The sequence below is a fragment of the Triturus cristatus genome, chromosome 5_2, assembly GCF_964204655.1.
Source record: "Triturus cristatus chromosome 5_2, aTriCri1.1, whole genome shotgun sequence".
Classification (NCBI taxonomy): domain Eukaryota; kingdom Metazoa; phylum Chordata; class Amphibia; order Caudata; family Salamandridae; genus Triturus; species Triturus cristatus.
In genome coordinates, this window is record NC_140588.1 from 863321846 (window position 1) to 863343811 (window position 21966).

The window sequence follows — 21966 nt, forward strand, 5'->3', positions numbered from 1 at the left end:
AGTCACTATCCATGTACTTGTACAATGACTCAGGCATTAAGACATGCAGTGCTACAATCAAAAGGTGCACAATTTATGCAGTCCCCCAACTCGCTCCACACTGCTGATTCACTCCAGCTTTTTCCCAAGTAGTAGCCATAGAGTCCAGCAAACACACTGTCACTCTCCGTCCACTTCTCCAATCATCCTGACAACCATGTCATTATCTAATCACTGTGCAACAACACAAGCACTTGTAAACTCACCCTGCTGTCACCTTGCAGCACTTTTAGTATCCAGTCACTATCCATGTACTTGTACAATGACTCAGGCATTAAGACATGCAGGGCTACAATAAAATGTGCACAATCTATGCAGTCCCCTAACTACCTCCACACTATTGATTCACTGCTGCAATTTCCAAAGTAGTAGCCATACAGTCCAGCAATCACACTGTCACTCTCTGTCCATTCCTCCAATCGTCCTGACAGAACATGTCCTTATCTAATTACTGTGCCAAAATATAAGCACTTATAAACTCATCCTGCTCTCAACTTGCAGCACTGTAAGTATCCAGTCACTATCCTTGTATGTGTACAATGACTCAAGCATTAAGATATGTAGTGCTACAATCAAATGTCCACAATCTATGTAGTCATCTAACCCAACCCATAATACTGATTCACTCCTGCAATTACCCAGGTAGTAGCCATGCAGTCCAGCAATGACACTGTCACTCTCCGTCCACTCCTCCAATCATCCTGGCAGAACCATTTCCTTATCTAATCACTGTGCCAAAACACAGGCAATTATAAACTCACCCTGCTCTCAATTAGCAGCACTGTAAGTATCCAGTCACTATCCATGTGTTTGTATAATGACTCAAGCATTAAGACATGCAGTGTTACAATCACATGTGCACAATCTATGCAGTCATCTAACCCTGCACATACTACTTATTCACTCTGGTATTTACCCAGGTAGTAGCCATGCAGTCCAGCAATGACATTGTCGCTCTCCGTCCACTTCTCCAATCATCCTGACCTAACCATATCCTTATCTAGTCACTGTGCCAAAACATAAACACTTATAAACTCACCTTGCTGTCAACTTGCAGCACTCTAAGTGTCCAGACAATATCCATGTATGTGTACAATGACTCAATCATTAAGACATGCAGTGCTACAATCAAATGTGCAAAATCTATGCAGTCCCCTACCCCCTCCACACAACGGATTCACTTCTGCAATTACCCAAGTAGTAGCAATGCCGTCCAGCAATCACACTGTCACTCTCTGTCCATTTCTCCAATCATCCTGACAGAACCATGTTCTTATCTAATCACTGTGCCAAAAGACAAGCATTTATAAGCTCACCCTGCTATCAACTTGCAGCAATTTATTAAGTAGTCTCTATCCATGGACTTTTACAATGACTCAGACATTAAGAGATGCACTGCTACAATCAAATGTGTACAATCTATGCAGTCATCTAACCCTCCCCATACTACTGATTCACTTCTGCAATTACCCAAGTAGTAGCGATGCAGTCCAGCAATCACACAGTCACTCTCCGTCCACTCCACCAATCATTCTGACAGCACCATGTATTTATCTAATCACTGTGCAAAAACACAAGCACTTATAAACTCACCCTGCTGTCAAATTGCAGCACTCTAAGTATCCAGACATTATCCATGTATTTGTACAATGACTCAAGCACTAAGACATGCAGTGCTACATTCAAAGGTGCACAATCTATGCAGTCCCCTAACCCCCTCCACAATACTGATTCACTCCTGCAAATATCCAAGTAGTGGCCATACAGTCCAGCAATCACACTGTTACTCTCCGTCCATTCCTCCAATCATCCTGACAGAACCATGTCCTTATCTAATCACTGTGCCAAAACACAAGCGCCTATAAACTCACCCTACTCTCAACTTGAGGCACTGTAAGTATCCAGTCACTATCCTTGTATGTGCACAGTGACTCAAGCACTAACACATGCAGTGCTACATTCAAAGGTGCACAATCTATGCAGTCTCCTAACCCCCTCCACACTACTGATTCACTTCTGCAATTACCCAAGTAGTAGCCATGCAGTCCAGCAATCACACTGTCACTCTCCGTCCATTCCTCCTATATTCCTGACAGAACCATGTTCTTATCTAATTACTGTGCTAAAACATAAGCACTTATAAACTCATCCTGCTCTCAACTTGCAGCACTGTAAGTATCCAGTCACTAGCCATGTATTTGTGCAATGACTCAAGCATTAAGATATGCAGTGCTACAATCAAATGTGCACAATCTATTCAGTCACCTAACCCTCCCCATTCTACTGATTCACTCCTGCAATTACCCATGTAGTAGCCATGCAGTCCAGCAATGACACTGTCACTCTCCCTCCACTCCTCCAACGATCCTGGCAGAACCACGTCCTTATCTAATCACTGTGCCAAAACACAGGGAACTTATAAACTCACCGTGCTCTCAATTAGCAGCACTGTAAGTATCCAGTCACTATCCATGTATTTGTATAATGACTCAAGCACTAAGACATGCAGTGTTACAATCACATGTGCACAATCTATGCAGTCATCTAACCCTCCCCATACTAGTGATTCACTCCTGTAATTACCCAGGTAGTAGCCATGCAGTTCAGCAATGACACTGTCGCTCTCCGTCCACACCACCAATGATCCTGACAGAACCATGTCCTTGTTTAATCACTGTGCCAAAACATAAGCACTTATAAACTCACCCTGCTGTCAACTTGCAACACTCTAAGTATCCAGACACTATCCATGTATTTGTACTATGACTCAAGCATTAAGACATGCAGTGCTACATTCAAAGGTGCACAATCTATGCAGTCCCCTAACCCCCTCCACACTACTGATTCACTTCTGCAATTACCCAGGTAGTAGCAATGCAGTCCAGCAATCACACTGTCACTCTCTGTCCATTTCTCCAATCATCCAGACAGAACCATGTCCTTATCTAATCACTGTGCCAAAACACAAGTATTTATAAACTCACCCTGCTATCAACTTGCAGCAATTTAATTATGTAGTCACTATCCAAGGACTTTTACAATGGCTCAGACATTAAGAGATGCAATGCTACAATCAAATGTGTACAATCTATGCAGTCATCTAACCCTCCCCATACTACTGATTCACTTCTACAATTGCCCAAGTAGTAGCCATGTAGTCCAGCAATCACACAGTCACTCTCTGTCCACTCCACCAACCATCCTTACAGAACCATGTCCTTATCTAATCACTGTGCAAAAACACACGCACTTATAAACTCACCCTGCTGTCAACTTGCAGTACTCTAAGTATCCAGACAGTATCCGTGTATTTGTACAATGACTCAAGCATTAAGACATGCAGTGCTACATTCAAAGGTGCACAATCAATGCAGTCCCCTAACACGCTCCACACTACTGATTCACTTCTGCAATTACCCAAGTAGTAGCCATGTAGTCCAGCAATCTCGCAATCACTCTTCGTCCACTCCACCAATCATCCTGACAGAACCATGTCCTTATCTAATCACTGTGCAAAAACACAAGCACTTATGAACTCACCCTGCTGTCAACTTGCAGCACTCTAAGTATCCAGTCACTATCCATGTACTTGTACAATGACTAAGGCATTAAGCCATGCAGTGCTACAATCAAAGGTGCAAAATCTATGCAGTCCCCTAACCCCCTTCACACTACTGATTAACTCCTGCAATTACCCAAGTAGTACCCATACAGTCCAGCAATCAAACTGTCACTCTCAGTCCATTCCTCCAATCATCCTGACAGAACCATGTCCTTATCTGATCACTGTGCCAAAACACAAGCGCTTATAAACTCACCCTACTCTCAACTTGAGGCATTGTAAGTATCCAGTCACTATCCTTGTATTTGCACAGTGACTCAAGCACTAACACATGCAGTGCTACATACAAAGGTGCACAATCTATGCAGTCTTCCAACCGCCTCCACACTACTGATTCACTTCTGCAATTACCCAAGTAGTAGCCATGCAATCACACTGTCACTCTCTGTCCATTCCTCCAATCTTCCTGACAGAACCATGTTCTTATCTAATTACTGTGCCAAAACATAAGCACTTATAAATTCATCCTGCTCTCAACTTGCTGCACTGTAAGTATCCAGTCACTATCCATGTATTTGTGCAATGACTCAAGCATTAAGATATGCAGTGCTACAATCAAATGTGCACAATCTATGCAGTCACCTAACCCTCCCAATTCTACTGATTCACTCCTGCAATTACCCAGGTAGTAGCCATGCAGTCCAGCAATGACACAGTCACTCTCCGTCCACTCCTCCAATAATACTGGCAGAACCATGTCCTTATCTAATCACTGTGCCAAAACACAGGCACTTATAAACTCACCCTGCTCTCAACTTGCTGCACTGTAAGTATCCGGTCACTATCCATTTAATTGTACAATGACTCAGGCATTTAAACATGCAGTGCTACAATCAAATGTGCACAATCTATGCAGTTTTCTAACCATCTCCATACTATTGATTCACTCCTGCAATTACCCAGGTAGTAGCCATGCAGTCTAGCAATCACACTGTCACTCTGCGACCACTCCTCCAATCATCCTGACAGAACCATGTCCTTATCTAATCACTCTGCCAAAACATAAGCACTTATAAACTCACCCTGCTCTCAACTTGCAGCACTGTAAGTATCCAGTCACTATCCACTTATTTGTACAATGACTCAAGCATTAATACATGCAGTGCTATAATCAAATGTGCACAATCTATGCAGTTATCTAACCCCCTCCACACTACTGATTCACTTCTGCAATTACCCGAGTAGTAGCCATGCAGTCCAGCAATCACACTGTCACTTTCCATCTTCTCCTCCAATCATTCTGACAGAACCATGTCCTTGTCTAATCACTGTGAAAAAACACAAGCACTTATAAACTCACCCTGCTGTCAACTTGCAGCACTCTATGTATCCAGTCACTATCCATGTACTTGTACAATGACTCAGACATTAAGACATGCAGTGCTACAATCAAAAGGTGCACAATTTATGCAGTCCCCTAACTCGCTCCACACTACTGATTCACTCCAGCTTTTTCCCAAGTAGTAGCCATAGAGTCCAGCAAACACACTGTCACTCTCCGTCCACTCCTCCAATCATCCTGACAACCATGTCATTATCTAATCACTGTGCAACAACACAAGCACTTGTAAACTCACCCTGCTGTCACCTTGCAGCATTTTTAGTATCCAGTCACTACCCATGTACTTGTACAATGACTCAGGCATTAAGACATGCAGGGCTACAATAAAATGTGCACAATCTATGCAGTCCCCTAACTACCTCCACACTACTGATTCACTGCTGCAATTTCCAAAGTAGTAGCCATACAGTCCAGCAATCACACTGTCACTCTCTGTCCATTCCTCCAATCGTCCTGACAGAACATGTCCTTATCTAATTACTGTGCCAAAACATAAGCACTTATAAACTCATCCTGCTCTCAACTTGCAGCACTGTAAGTATCCAGTCACTATCCTTGTATGTGTACAATGACTCAAGCATTATGATATGTAGTGCTACAATCAAATGTCCACAATCTATGCAGTCATCTAACCCAACCCATACTACTGATTCACTCCTGCAATTACCCAGGTAGTAGCCATGCAGTCCAGCAATGACACTGTCACTCTCCGTCCACTCCTCCAATCATCCTGGCAGAACCATGTCCTTATCTAATCACTGTGCCAAAACACAGGCAATTATAAACTCACCCTGCTCTCAATTAGCAGCACTGTAAGTATCCAGTCACTATCCATGTGTTTGTATAATGACTCAAGCATTAAGACATGCAGTGTTACAATCACATGTGCACAATCTATGCAGTCATCTAACCCTGCCCATACTACTTATTCACTCTGGTAATTACCCAGGTAGTAGCCATGCAGTCCAGCAATGACATTGTCGCTCTCCGTCCACTTCTCCAATCATCCTGACCTAACCATATCCTTATCTAGTCACTGTGCCAAAACATAAACACTTATAAACTCACCTTGCTGTCAACTTGCAGCACTCTAAGTATCCAGACAATATCCATGTATGTGTACAATGACTCAATCATTAAGACATGCAGTGCTACAATCAAATGTGCAAAAGCTATGCAGTCCCCTACACCCTCCACACAACCGATTCACTTCTGCAATTACCCAAGTAGTAGCAATGCCGTCCAGCAATCACACTGTCACTCTCTGTCCATTTCTCCAATCATCCTGACAGAACCATGTTCTTATCTAATCACTGTGCCAAAAGACAAGCATTTATAAGCTCACCCTGCTATCAACTTGCAGCAATTTAATTAAGTAGTCTCTATCCATGGACTTTTACAATGACTCAGACATTAAGAGATGCAGTGCTACAATCAAATGTGTACAATCTATGCAGTCATCTAACCCTCCCCATACTACTGATTCACTTCTGCAATTACCCAAGTAGTAGCCATACAGTCCAGCAATCACACTGTTACTCTCCGTCCATTCCTCCAATCATCCTGACAGAACCATGTCCTTATCTAATCACTGTGCCAAAACACAAGCGCCTATAAACTCACCCTACTCTCAACTTGAGGCACTGTAAGTATCCAGTCACTATCCTTGTATGTGCACAGTGACTCAAGCACTAACACATGCAGTGCTACATTCAAAGGTGGACAATCTATGCAGTCTCCTAACCCCCTCCACACTACTGATTCACTTCTGCAATTACCCAAGTAGTAGCCATGCAGTCCAGCAATCACACTGTCACTCTCCGTCCATTCCTCCTATATTCCTGACAGAACCATGTTCTTATCTAATTACTGTGCTAAAACATAAGCACTTATAAACTCATCCTGCTCTCAACTTGCAGCACTGTAAGTATCCAGTCACTAGCCATGTATTTGTGCAATGACTCAAGCATTAAGATATGCAGTGCTACAATCAAATGTGCACAATCTATGCAGTCACCTAACCCTCCCCATTCTACTGATTCACTCCTGCAATTACCCATGTAGTAGCAATGCAGTCCAGCAATGACACTGTCACTCTCCCTCCCACTCCTCCAACGATCCTGGCAGAACCACGTCCTTATCTAATCACTGTGCCAAAACACAGGGAACTTATAAACTCACCCTGCTCTCATTTAGCAGCACTGTAAGTATCCAGTCATTATCCATGTATTTGTATAATGACTCAAGCACTAAGACATGCAGTGTTACAATCACATGTGCACAATCTATGCAGTCATCTAACCCTCCCCATACTAGTGATTCACTCCTGTAATTACCCAGGTAGTAGCCATGCAGTTCAGCAATGACACTGTCGCTCTCCGTCCACACCACCAATGATCCTGACAGAACCATGTCCTTGTTTAATCACTGTGCCAAAACATAAGCACTTATAAACTCACCCTGCTGTCAACTTGCAGCACTCTAAGTATCCAGACACTATCCATGTATTTGTACTATGACTCAAACATTAAGACATGCAGTGCTACATTCAAAGGTGCACAATCTATGCAGTCCCCTAACCCCCTCTACACTACTGATTCACTTCTGCAATTACCCAGGTAGTAGCAATGCAGTCCAGCAATCACACTGTCACTCTCCGTCCATTACTCCAATCATCCAGACAGAACCATGTCCTTATCTAATCACTGTGCCAAAACACAAGTATTTATAAACTCACCCTGCTATCAACGTGCAGCAATTTAATTATGTAGTCACTATCCAAGGACTTTTACAATGGCTCAGACATTAAGAGATGCAATGCTACAATCAAATGTGTACAATCTATGCAGTCATCTAACCCTCCCCATACTACTGATTCACTTCTACAATTACCCAAGTAGTAGCCATGTAGTCCAGCAATCACACAGTCACTCTCTGTCCACTCCACCAATCATCCTTACAGAACCATGTCCTTATCTAATCACTGTGCAAAAACACAAGCACTTATAAACTCACCCTGCTGTCAACTTGCAGTACTCTAAGTATCCAGACAGTATCCATGTATTTGTACAATGACTCAAGCATTAAGACATGCAGTGCTACATTCAAAGGTGCACAATCAATGCAGTCCCCTAACACCCTCCACACTACTGATTTACTTCTGCAATTACCCAAGTAGTAGCCATGTAGTCCAGCGATCACGCAGTCACTCTTCGTCCACTCCACCAATCATCCTGACAGAACCATGTCCTTATCTAATCACTGTGCAAAAACACAAGCACTTATAAACTCACCCTGCTGTCAACTTGCAGCACTCTAAGTATCCAGTCACTATCCATGAACTTGTACAATGACTCAGGCATTAAGCCATGCAGTGCTACAATTAAAGGTGCAAAATCTATGCAGTCCCCTAACCCCCTTCACACTACTGATTAACTCCTGCAATTACCCAAGTAGTACCCATACAGTCCAGCAATCACACTGTCACTCTCAGTCCATTCCTCCAATCATCCTGACAGAACCATGTCCTTATCTAATCACTGTGCCAAAACACAAGCGCTTATAAACTCACCCTACTCTCAACTTGAGGCATTGTAAGTATCCAGTCACTATCCTTGTATTTGCACAGTGACTCAAGCACTAACACATGCAGTGCTACAAACAAAGGTGCACAATCTATGCAGTCTTCCAGCCCCCTCCACACTACTGATTCACTTCTGCAATTACCCAAGTAGTAGCCATGCAATCACACTGTCACTCTCTGTCCATTCCTCCAATCTTCCTGACAGAACCATGTTCTTATCTAATTACTGTGCCAAAACATAAGCACATATAAATTCATCCTGCTCTCAACTTGCTGCTCTGTAAGTATCCAGTCACTATCCATGAATTTGTGCAATGACTCAAGCATTAAGATATGCAGTGCTACAATCAAATGTGCACAATCTATGCAGTCACCTAACCCTCCCAATTCTACTGATTCACTCCTGCAATTACCCAGGTAGTAGCCATGCAGTCCAGCAATGACACAGTCACTCTCCGTCCACTCCTCCAATAATACTGGCAGAACCATGTCCTTATCTAATCACTGTGCCAAAACACAGGCACTTATAAACTCACCCTGCTCTCAATTAGCAGCACTCTAAGTATCCAGTCACTATCCATGTATTTGTATAATGACTCAAGCATTAAGACATGCAGTGTTACAATCACATGTGCACAATCTATGCAGTCATCTAACCCTCCCCATACTACTGATTCACTCCTGTAATTACCCAGGTAGTAGCCATGCAGCCCAGCAATGACACTGTCGCTCTCTGTCCACACCTCCAATGATCCTGACAGAACCATGTCCTTGTTTACTCACTGTGCCAAAACATAAGCACTTATAAAATCACCCTGCTGTGAACTTGCAGCACTCATATCCAGAAACTATCCATGTATTTGTAGAATGACTCAAGCATTAAGACATGCAATGCTACCTTCAAAGGTGCACAATCTAGGCAGTCCCTTAACCCCCTCCACACTACTGATTCACTTCTGCAATTACCCAGGTAGTAGCAATGCAGTCCAGCAATGACACAGTCACTCTCCGTCCACTCCTCCAATAATACTGGCAGAACCATGTCCTTATCTAGTCACTGTGCCAAAACATAAACACTTATAAACTCACCTTGCTCTCAACTTGCAGCACTCTAAGTATCCAGACAATATCCATGTATGTGTACAATGACTCAATCATTAAGACATGCAGTGCTACAATCAAATGTGCAAAATCTATGCAGTCCCCTACCCCCTCCACACAACCGATTCACTTCTGCAATTACCCAAGTAGTAGCAATGCCGTCCAGCAATCACACTGTCACTCTCTGTCCATTTCTCCAATCATCCTGACAGAACCATGTTCTTATCTAATCACTGTGCCAAAAGACAAGCATTTATAAGCTCACCCTGCTATCAACTTGCAGCAATTTAATTAGGTAGTCTCTATCCATGGACTTTTACAATGACTCAGACATTAAGAGATGCAGTGCTACAATCAAATGTGTACAATCTATGCAGTCATCTAACCCTCCCCATACTACTGATTCACTTCTGCAATTACCCAAGTAGTAGCCATGCAGTCCAGCAATCACACTGTCACTTTCCATCTTCTCCTCCAATCATTCTGACAGAACCATGTCCTTGTCTAATCACTGTGAAAAAACACAAGCACTTATAAACTCACCCTGCTGTCAACTTGCAGCACTCTAAGTATCCAGTCACTATCCATGTACTTGTACAATGACTCAGGCATTAAGACATGCAGGGCTACAATAAAATGTGCACAATCTATGCAGTTCCCTAACTACCTCCACACTACTGATTCACTGCTGCAATTACCCAAGTAGTAGCCATGCAGTCCAGCAATGACACTGTCACTCTCCGTCCACTCCTCCAATCATCCTGGCAGTACCATGTCCTTATCTAATCACTGTGCCAAAACACAGGCAATTATAAACTCACCCTGCTCTCAATTAGCAGCACTGTAAGTATCCAGTCACTATCCATGTGTTTGTATAATGACTCAAGCATTAAGACATGCAGTGTTACAATCACATGTGCACAATCTATGTAGTCATCTAACCCTGCCCATATTACTGATTCACTCCTGTAATTACCCAGGTAGTAGCCATGCAGTCCAGCAATGACATTGTCGCTCTCCGTCCACTTCTCCAATCATCCTGACAGAACCATGTCCTTATCTAGTCACTGTGCCAAAACATAAACACTTATAAACTCACCTTGCTGTCAACTTGCAGTACTCTAAGTATCCAGACACTATCCATGTATGTGTACAATGACTCAAGCATTAAGACATGCAGTGCTACAATCAAATGTGCAAAATCTTTGCAGTCCCGTACCCCCTCCACACAACGGATTCACTTCTGCAATTACCCAAGTAGTAGCAATGCCGTCCAGCAATCACACTGTCACTCTCTGTCCATTTCTCCAATTATCCTGACAGAACCATGTTCTTATCTAATCACTGTGCCAAAAGACAAGCATTTATAAACTCACCCTGCTATCAACTTGCAGCAATTTAATTATGTAGTCACTATCCATGGACTTTTATAATGACTCAGACATTAAGAGATGCAGTGCTACAATCAAATGTGTACAATCTATGCAGTCATCTAACCCTCCCCATACTACTGATTCACTTCTGCAATTACCCAAGTAGTAGCCATGCAGTCCAGCAATGACACAGTCACTCTCCGTCCACTCCACCAATCATCCTGACAGCACCATGTATTTATCTAATCACTGTGCAAAAACACAAGCACTTATAAACTCACCCTGCTGTCAAATTGCAGCACTCTAAGTATTCAGACATTATCCATGTATTTGTACAATGACTCAATCATTAAGACATGCAGTGCTACATTCAAAGGTGCACAATCTATGCAGTCCCCTAACCCCCTCCACAATACTGATTCACTCCTGCAATTACCCAAGTAGTGGCTATACAGTCCAGCAATCACACTGTTACTCTCCATCCATTCCTCCAAAGATCCTGACAGAACCATGTCCTTATCTAATAACTGTGCAAAAACACAAGCACCTATAAACTCACCCTGCTGTCAACTTGCAGCACTTTAAGTATCCAGTCACTATCCATGTACTTGTACAATGACTCAGGAATTAAGACATGCAGGGCTACAATCAAAGGTGCACAACCTATGCAGTCCCCAACCCCCTCCACTACTGATTCACACCTGCAATTACTTAAGTAGTAGCTATACAGTTCAGCAATCACAGTGTCACTCTCCGTCCATTCCTCCAATCATCCTGACAGAACCATGTCCTTATCTAATCACTGTGCCAAAACACAAGCGCTTATAAACTCACCCTACTCTCAACTTGAGGCACTGTAAGTATCCAGTCACTATCCTTGTATGTGCACAGTGACTCAAGCACTAACACATGCAGTGCTACATTCAAAGGTGCACAATCTATGCAGTCTCCTAACCCCCTCCACACTACTGATTCACTTCTGCAATTACCCAAGTAGTAGCCATGCAGTACAGCAATCACACTGTCACTCTCCGTCCATTCCTCCAGTATTCCTGACAGAACCATGTCCTTATCTTATCACTGTGCAAAAACACAAGCACTTATAAACTCACCCTGCTGTCAACTTGCAGCACTCTAAGTATCCAGCCATTATCCATGTATGTGTACAATGACTCAAGCATTAAGACATGCAGTGCTACATTCATAGGTGCACAATCTATGCAGTCCCCTAACTCCCTCCACACTACTGATTCACTCCTGCAATTACACAAGTAGTAGCTATACAGTCCAGCAATCACACTGTTACTCTTCATCCATTCCTCCAATGATCCTGATAGAACCATCTCCTTATCTAATCACTGTGCAAAAACACAATCACTTATAAACTCACCCTGTTGTCAACTTGCAGCACTCTAAGTATCTAGTCACTATCCATGTTCTTGTACAATGACTCAGGCATTAAGACATGCAGTGCTACAATTAAAAGTGCAAAATATATGCAGTCCCCTAACCCCCTTCACACTACTGATTAACTACTGCAATTACCCAAGTAGTAGCCATACAGTCCAGCAATCACACTGTCACTCTCCGTCCATTCCTCCACCAATCATCCTGACAGAACCATGTCCTTATCTAATCACTGTGCCAAAACACAAGCACTTATAAACTCACCCTACTCTCAACTTGCAGCGCTGTAAGTATCCAGTCACTATCCATGTATTTGTACAGTGATTCAAGCATTAAGATATGCAGTGCTACAATCAAATGTGAAGAATCTATGCAGTCATCTAATTCTCTCCATACTACTGATTCGCTCCTGCAATTACCCAGGTAGTAGCAATGCAGTCCAGCAATCACACTGTCACTCTCTGTCCATTTCTCCAATCATCATCACAGAACCATGTCCATATCTAATCACTGTGCAAAAACACTAGCACTTTTTAACTCACCCTACTGTCAACTTGCAGCACTCTAAGTATCCAGTCACTATCCATGTACTTGTACAATGACTCAGGCATTAAGACATGCAGTGCTACAATCAAAGGGGCACAATCTATGCAGTCCCCTAACCCCCTCCACACTACTGATTCACTCCTGCAATTACCCAAGTAGTAACCATACAGTCCAGCAGTCACACTGTCACTCTCCATCCATTCCTCCAATCATCCTGCCAGAACCATGTCCTTATCTAATCAGTGTGCAAAACCACAAGCACTCATAAGCTCACCCTGCTGTCAACTTGCACGACTCTAAGTATCCAGTCACTATCCATGTACTTGTACAATGACTCAGGCATTAAGACATGCGGTGCTACAATCAAAGGTGCACAATCTATGCAGTCCTCTATCCCCCTCCACACTACTCATTCGCTTCTGCAATTACCCAAGTAGTAGCCATGCAGTCCAGGAATCACACTGTCATTCTCTGTCCATTCCTCCAATCATCATGACAGAACCATGTCCTTATCTAATTACTGTGTCCAAACACTAGAACTTTTAAATTCACCCTGCTCTCAACTTGCAGCACTGTAAGTATCCAAACACTATCCATATATTTGTACAATGACTCATGCATTAAGACATGCAGTGCTACAACAAATGTGGACAATCTATGCAGTCATCTAACCCTCTCCATACTACTGATTCACTCCTGCATTTACCCAGGTAGTAGCCATGCAGTTCAGCAATCACACTGTCACTCTCCGTCCATTACTGCAATCATCCTGACAGAACCATGTCCTTCTCTAATCACTGTGCCAAAACACAATAACTCATCATACTCTCAACTTGCAGCACTGTAAGTATCCAGTCGCTATCCATGTATTTGTATGATGATTCAAGCACTAATACATGCAGTGCTACAATCACATGTGCACAATCTATGCAGTCACCTAACCCTCCCCATTCTACTGATTCACTCCTGCAATTACCCATGTAGTAGCCATGCAGTTCAGCAATGACACTGTCGCTCTCCGTCCACACCTCCAATGATCCTGACAGAACCATGTCCTTGTTTATTCACTGTGCCAAAACATAAGCACTTATAAACTCACCCTGCTGTCAACTTGCAGCACTGTAAGTATCCAGTCACTATCCATGTATTTGTATAATGATTCAAGCACTAATACATGCAGTGCTACAATCACATGTGCACAATCTATGCAGTCACCTAACCCTCCCCATTCTACTGATTCACTCCTGCAATTACCCATGTAGTAGCCATGCAGTTAAGCAATGACACTGTCGCTCTCCGTCCACACCTCCAATGATCCTGACAGAACCATGTCCTTATCTAATCACTGTGCCAAAACACAGGCACTTATAAACTCACCCTGCTCTCAATTAGCAGCACTGTAAGTATCCAGTCACTATCCATGTATTTGTATAATGATTCAAGCACTAATACATGCAGTGCTACAATCACATGTGCACAATCTATGCAGTCACCTAACCCTCCCCATTCTACTGATTCACTCCTGCAATTACCCATGTAGTAGCCATGCAGTTCAGCAATGACACTGTCGCTCTCCGTCCACACCTCCAATGATCCTGACAGAACCATGTCCTTGTTTATTCACTGTGCCAAAACATAAGCACTTATAAACTCACCCTGCTGTCAACTTGCAGCACTCTAGGTATCCAGACACTATCCATGTATTTGTACAATGACTCAAGCATTAAGACATGCAGTGTTACATTCAAAGGTGCACAATCTATGCAGTCCCCTGACCCCCTCCACACTACTGATTCACTTCTGGAATTACCCAAGTAGTAGCAATGCAGTCCAGCAATCACACTGTCACTCTCTGTCCATTTCTCCAATCATCCTGACAGAACCATGTCCTTATCTAATCCCTGTGCCAAAACACAAGTATTTATACACTCACCCTATTATCAACTTGCAGCAATTTAATTATGTAGTCACTATCCAAGGACATTTACAATGACTCAGACATTAAGAGATGCAATGCTACACTCAAATGTGTACAATCTATGCAGTCATCTAACCCTCCCCATACTACTGATTCACTTCTACAATTCCCAAGTAGTAGCCATGTAGTCCAGCAATCACACAGTCACTCTCTGTCCACTCCACCAATCATCCTGACAGAACCATGTCCTTATCTAATCACTGTACAAAAACACAAGCACTTATAAACTCACCCTGCTGTCAACTTGCAGCACTCTAAGTATCCTGTCACTATCCATGTACTTGTACAATGACTCAGGCATTAAGACATGCAGTGCTACAATTAAAGGTGCACAATCTATGCAGTCCCTTAACCCCCTCCACACTACTGATTCACTTCTGCAATTACCCAGGTAGTAGCAATGCAGTCCAGCAATCACACTGTCACTCTCTGTCCATTTCTCCAGTCATCCTGACAGAACCATGTCCTTATCTAATCACTGTGCCAAAACACAAGTATTTATAAACTCACCCTGCTATCAACTTGCAGCAATTTCATTATGTAGTCACTATCCATGGACTTTTACAATGACTCAGACATTAAGAGATTCAGTGCTACAATCAAATGTGTACAATCTATGCAGTCATCTAACCCTCCCCATACTACTGATTCACTTCTGCTATTACCCAAGTAGTAGCCATGCAGTCCAGCAATCACACAGTCACTCTCCGTCCACTCCACCAATCATCCTGTCAGAACCATGTCCTTATCTAATCACTGTGCAAAAACACAAGCACTTATAAACTCACCCTGCTGTCAACTTGCAGCACTCTAAGTATCCAGCCATTATCCATGTATGTGTACAATGACTCAAGCATTAAGACATGCAGTGCTACATTCAAAGGTGCACAATCTATGCAGTCCCCTGACCCCCTCCACACTACTGATTCACTTCTGCAATTACCCAAGTAGTAGCAATGCAGTCCAGCAATCACACTGTCACTCTCTGTCCATTTCTCCAATCATCCTGACAGAACCATGTCCTTATCTAATCCCTGTGCCAAAACACAAGTATTTATACACTCACCCTACTATCAACTTGCAGCAATTTAATTATGTAGTCACTATCCAAGGACATTTACAATGACTCAGACATTAAGAGTTGCAATGCTACAATCAAATGTGTACAATCTATGCAGTCATCTAACCCTCCCCATACTACTGATTCACTTCTACAATTCTCAAGTAGTAGCCATGTAGTCCAGCAATCACACAGTCACTCTCTGTCCACTCCACCAATCATCCTGACAGAACCATGTCCTTATCTAATCACTGTGCAAAAACACAAGCACTTATAAACTCACCCTGCTGTCAACTTGCAGCACTCTAAGTATCCTGTCACTATCCATGTACTTGTACAATGACTCAGGCATTAAGACATGCAGTGCTACAATTAAAGGTGCAAAATCTATGCCGTCCCATAACCCCCTTCACACTACTGATTAACTCCTGCAATTACCCAAGTAGTACCCATACAGTCCTGCAATCACACTGTCACTCTCCGTCCTTTCCTCCAATCACCCTGACAGAACCATGTCTTTATCTAATCACTGTGCCAAAACACAAGCGCTTATAAACTCACCCTACTCTCAACTTGAGGCATTGTAAGTATCCAGTCACTATCCTTGTATTTGTACAATGACTCAAGCATTAAGACATGCAGTGCTACCTTCAAAGGTGCACAATCTATGCAGTCCCTTAACCCCCTCCACACTACTGATTCACTTCTGCAATTACCCAGGTAGTAGCAATGCAGTCCAGCAATCACACTGTCACTCTCTGTCCATTTCTCCAGTCATCCTGACAGAACCATGTCCTTATCTAATCACTGTGCCAAAACACAAGTATTTATAAACTCACCCTGCTATCAACTTGCAGCAATTTCATTATGTAGTCACTATCCATGGACTTTTACAAAGACTCAGACATTAAGAGATTCAGTGCTACAATCAAATGTGTACAATCTATTCAAGTCATCTAACCCTCCCCATACTACTGATTCACTTCTGCTATTACCCAAGTAGTAGCCATGCAGTCCAGCAATCACACAGTCACTCTCCGTCCACTCCACCAATCATCCTGTCAGAACCATGTCCTTATCTAATCACTGTGCCAAAACACAAGCGCTTATAAACTCACCCTACTCTCAACTTGAGGCATTGTAAGTATCCAGTCACTATCCTTGTATTTGTACAATGACTCAAGCAATAAGACATGCAGTGCTACCTTCAAAGGTGCACAATCTATTCAGTCCCTTAACCCCCTCCACACTACTGATTCACTTCTGCAATTACCCAGGTAGTAGCAATGCAGTCCAGCAATCACACTGTCACTCTCTGTCCATTTCTCCAGTCATCCTGACAGAACCATGTCCTTATCTAATCACTGTGCCAAAACACAAGTATTTATAAACTCACCCTGCTATCAACTTGCAGCAATTTCATTATGTAGTCACTATCCATGGACTTTTACAATGACTCAGACATTAAGAGATTCAGTGCTACAATCAAATGTGTACAATCTATGCAGTCATCTAACCCTCCCCATACTACTGATTCACTTCTGCTATTACCCAAGTAGTAGCCATGCAGTCCAGCAATCACACAGTCACTCTCCGTCCACTCCACCAATCATCCTGTCAGAACCATGTCCTTATCTAATCACTGTGCAAAAACACAAGCACTTATAAACTCACCCTGCTGTCAACTTGCAGCACTCTAAGTATCCAGCCATTATCCATGTATGTGTACAATGACTCAAGCATTAAGACATGCAGTGCTACATTCATAGGTGCACAATCTATGCAGTCCCCTAACTCCCTCCACACTACTGATTCACTCCTGCAATTACACAAGTAGTAGCTATACAGTCCAGCAATCACACTGTTACTCTTCATCCATTCCTCCAATGATCCTGATAGAACCATCTCCTTATCTAATCACTGTGCAAAAACACAAGCACTTATAAACTCACCCTGTTGTCAACTTGCAGCACTCTAAGTATATAGTCACTATCCATGTTCTTGTACAATGACTCAGGCATTAAGACATGCAGTGCTACAATTAAAAGTGCAAAATCTATGCAGTCCCCTAACCCCCTTCACACTACTGATTAACTACTGCAATTACCCAAGTAGTAGCCATACAGTCCAGCAATCACACTGTCACTCTCCGTCCATTCCTCCACCAATCATCCTGACAGAACCATGTCCTTATCTAATCACTGTGCCAAAACATAAGCACTTATAAACTCACCCTACTCTCAACTTGCAGCGCTGTAAGTATCCAGTCACTATCCATGTATTTGTACAGTGATTCAAGCATTAAGATATGTAGTGCTACAATCAAATGTGAAGAATCTATGCAGTCATCTAATTCTCTCCATACTACTGATTCACTCTTGCAATTACCCAGGTAGTAGCAATGCAGTCCAGCAATCACACTGTCACTCTCAGTCCATTTCTCCAATCATCCTCACAGAACCATGTCCATATCTAATCACTGTGCAAAAACACTAGCACTTTTTAACTCACCCTACTGTCAACTTGCAGCACTCTAAGTATCCAGTCACTATCCATGTACTTGTACAATGACTCAGGCATTAAGACATGCAGTGCTAAAATCAAAGGTGCACAATCTATGCAGTCCCCTAACCCCCTCCACACTACTGATTCACTCCTGCAATTACCCAAGTAGTAACCATACAGTCCAGCAGTCACACTGTCACTCTCCATCCATTCCTCCAATCATCCTGCCAGAACCATGTCCTTATCTAATCAGTGTGCAAAACCACAAGCACTTATAAGCTCACCCTGCTGTCAACTTGCACGACTCTAAGTATCCAGTCACTATCCATGTACTTGTACAATGACTCAGGAATTAAGACATGCGGTGCTACAATCAAAGGTGCACAATCTATGCAGTCCTCTATCCCCCTCCACACTACTCATTCGCTTCTGCAATTACCCAAGTAGTAGCCATGCGGTCCAGGAATCACACTGTCATTCTCTGTCCATTCCTCCAATCATCATGACAGAACCATGTCCTTATCTAATTACTGTGTCCAAACACTAGAACTTTTAAATTCACCCTGCTCTCAACTTGCAGCACTGTAAGTATCCAAACACTATCCATATATTTGTACAATGACTCATGCATTAAGACATGCAGTGCTACAACAAATGTGGACAATCTATGCAGTCATCTAACCCTCTCCATACTACTGATTCACTCCTGCAATTACCCAGGTAGTAGCCAGGCAGTCCAGCAATCACACTGTCACTCTCCGTCCATTACTGCAATCATCCTGACAGAACCATGTCATTCTCTAATCACTGTGCCAAAACACAATAACTCATCATACTCTCAACTTGCAGCACTGTAAGTATCCAGTCGCTATCCATGTATTTGTAGAATGATTCAAGCATTAATACATGCAGTGCTACAATCAAATGTGCACCATCTATGCAGTCACCTAACCACCTCCAATCTATTATGCTCCTCATGCATTAGAAATCCACTTGTGCAATCATGCAGGCTCTACTGCTGCATTCATATAATCACCATGCACTACTAATGCATTCTTTCAATCAATCATGTGCTACATATATACTCAAGGAATCTTTCAGAGATCACCATGCAATTATTTTTCTTTTTTTAACCAGATAAGGTAGTTCTGAAAAGAACTCTTTTTTTTCTTCTTTTTTCTTTATATATTTTTTTGAATTTTTTTGAATTTGTTTTGGTGTTTTTTTAAAAACTGAAAAAAAGGAACAGAGTAAACAGGTAACTTTTGGAATTATATCTCATTCCAAAAACACAAACTGAAAAAAATTAACAATGGTGTTTTCACTGTCCTGCACAAACAGCATCCACCGACTGCTCGCCGTAGCAAGTCACTTTTTGCACTTAATGCAGTGCTGCTGCAGGAAAGCAAATTCAGGCCTAATGTCCATAGGAGGTTATGATGTTGACGCTCCTGAAGTGCTTGCAACATCTGGTACTGGATATTTTGATGCACCTTTCAGCTCTTCCCGTGCTAGATTCCGGGGGTGAATGGTGCGCAGATGTTTGTACATACTTGCTGTACCACATGATTTTTTTTTTATCACTGCCTCGTGACAGGACCCTCTCACACAGCAAGCAGGTCACTTTCCTAGCATTCAAATTTGTTTCTCCAACAGGAAAGGTAAAACATTTCCAAACAACAGATTCAGGCCTCTGCTTTCGTGGTTCCTCCTCCAAGACTTCTTCATCTAAAGAAACATTATCTTGTTGCTGTCCTGATGCCATTGCTCCAGAGAAGTTTTTAAACAACACCAAAAAAAAATCCAAAGAAGTTCTGCAAGCAGAAGAGATGTTGTTAAAAAGATTAATTCTTGAATGATGACAGGAAGTAAATGAGGATCCAATATTGATATTTATTGATAAGTAGTGCAGGTTAAACAGCTCAGCCACCCAACCACCTCTGGCTCAAGTCAGCAAACTCTTTCACCAAGATTCTACCACTGAGCCAGAGAAACTCTACAGTTCTAGAATGTATAGTTGTCAACCCAGGAAGAAGTAACATTACAACACATGTCTCTCATAAGCTGCTCCAAACAGAACGATTAAAATGGATGGGGTCCTTCAACTGTTACAATGGGAAATGTTATGAACCAATCGAATGCTTCTTTAAGGTCACATGAGAGTCGCGAACCCAGCGCACTAGGAGAACACACCCAACGCAACTTCACGAAATATATTTGACAATAATAAAAGTTTATTACAAGTACAAATATATTATTTGTATTAATAGTTTAGATAATATCTTGCCCTGATATGTACATTAAAGTTACACGCATATAGTTTTACAACATAAAAAGTTTTACAGGATGCGCGCACCCGGCGCGACCCAGCACGTATATGACGTAACGCAGGTCCGGCCACCGCGCACACATCGCGTAGGAAAATGCCACATGACGTGAACTCATACGTATATGATGTTACGCGGTACCAGGCGTTGAGCACCTGTTGCATACCAATCGCGCACATGACGTGATGTCATACTTATATGACGTAACGCGGGGTCACGCACCCATCGCAAACCTTACGCGGCGCCTTCACGACTTTTCCAATATGGCGGCAGAATTCGGAGTACCCTCTGTGTTAGGTGTGTGTTGGGTACGCGGCTCCAATATTTTTTTGAAGATATATATATATATATTTTTTAAAAGACAAAGGACATTATATAATTATATGAAAATAAAAGAAAATAATTATACAATATTACAGTTTCAAATTTTTTTTTTTAAACTTGCAATTTTCAGAAAAGCATATAAGATTGTATAATAAATATTAAATGTACAAATTAGCAATTAAACAACTCTAGAAATTCAGTGAAAACACCATAGGTATCAGGACCATTATACTTAAGAATTAGCATTTAAAAATGCATTGAAATTCACTGAAAAAGCAATAGGTTTCAAGGACATTATAGTGAGAAATTACCATTTAAAAAACCTTTGAAATTCACTGAAAAAACCATAGGTTTCAGGGACGTTATAGTTAGAAATTAGCATTTAAAAACCATTGAAATTCACTGAAAAAACTATAGATTTAAGGCCTGTTATAGTTAGAAATTAGCGTTTAAAAAACCTTAGAAACTCACTGAAAAAACCATAGGTTTCAGGGACATTATAGTTTGTTGGACATTTCACTCGTACAAAACCATAGAAATTCCCCCGTTATAGTTAGTTCAGCTAACTATAACTCGCTCCCCCGCAATGCACTGCTGATGATGTCACATATTTCATCATTCATTACATGGTCAGTGACATCACTGATGACATCTCAAATGACATCACTGATGACATCATCCACGTAAAAATCTGCACCTCCTCATACCCTAATATAACCTTTGATACACCCACTCTAAAATACACACTACCATTATCAC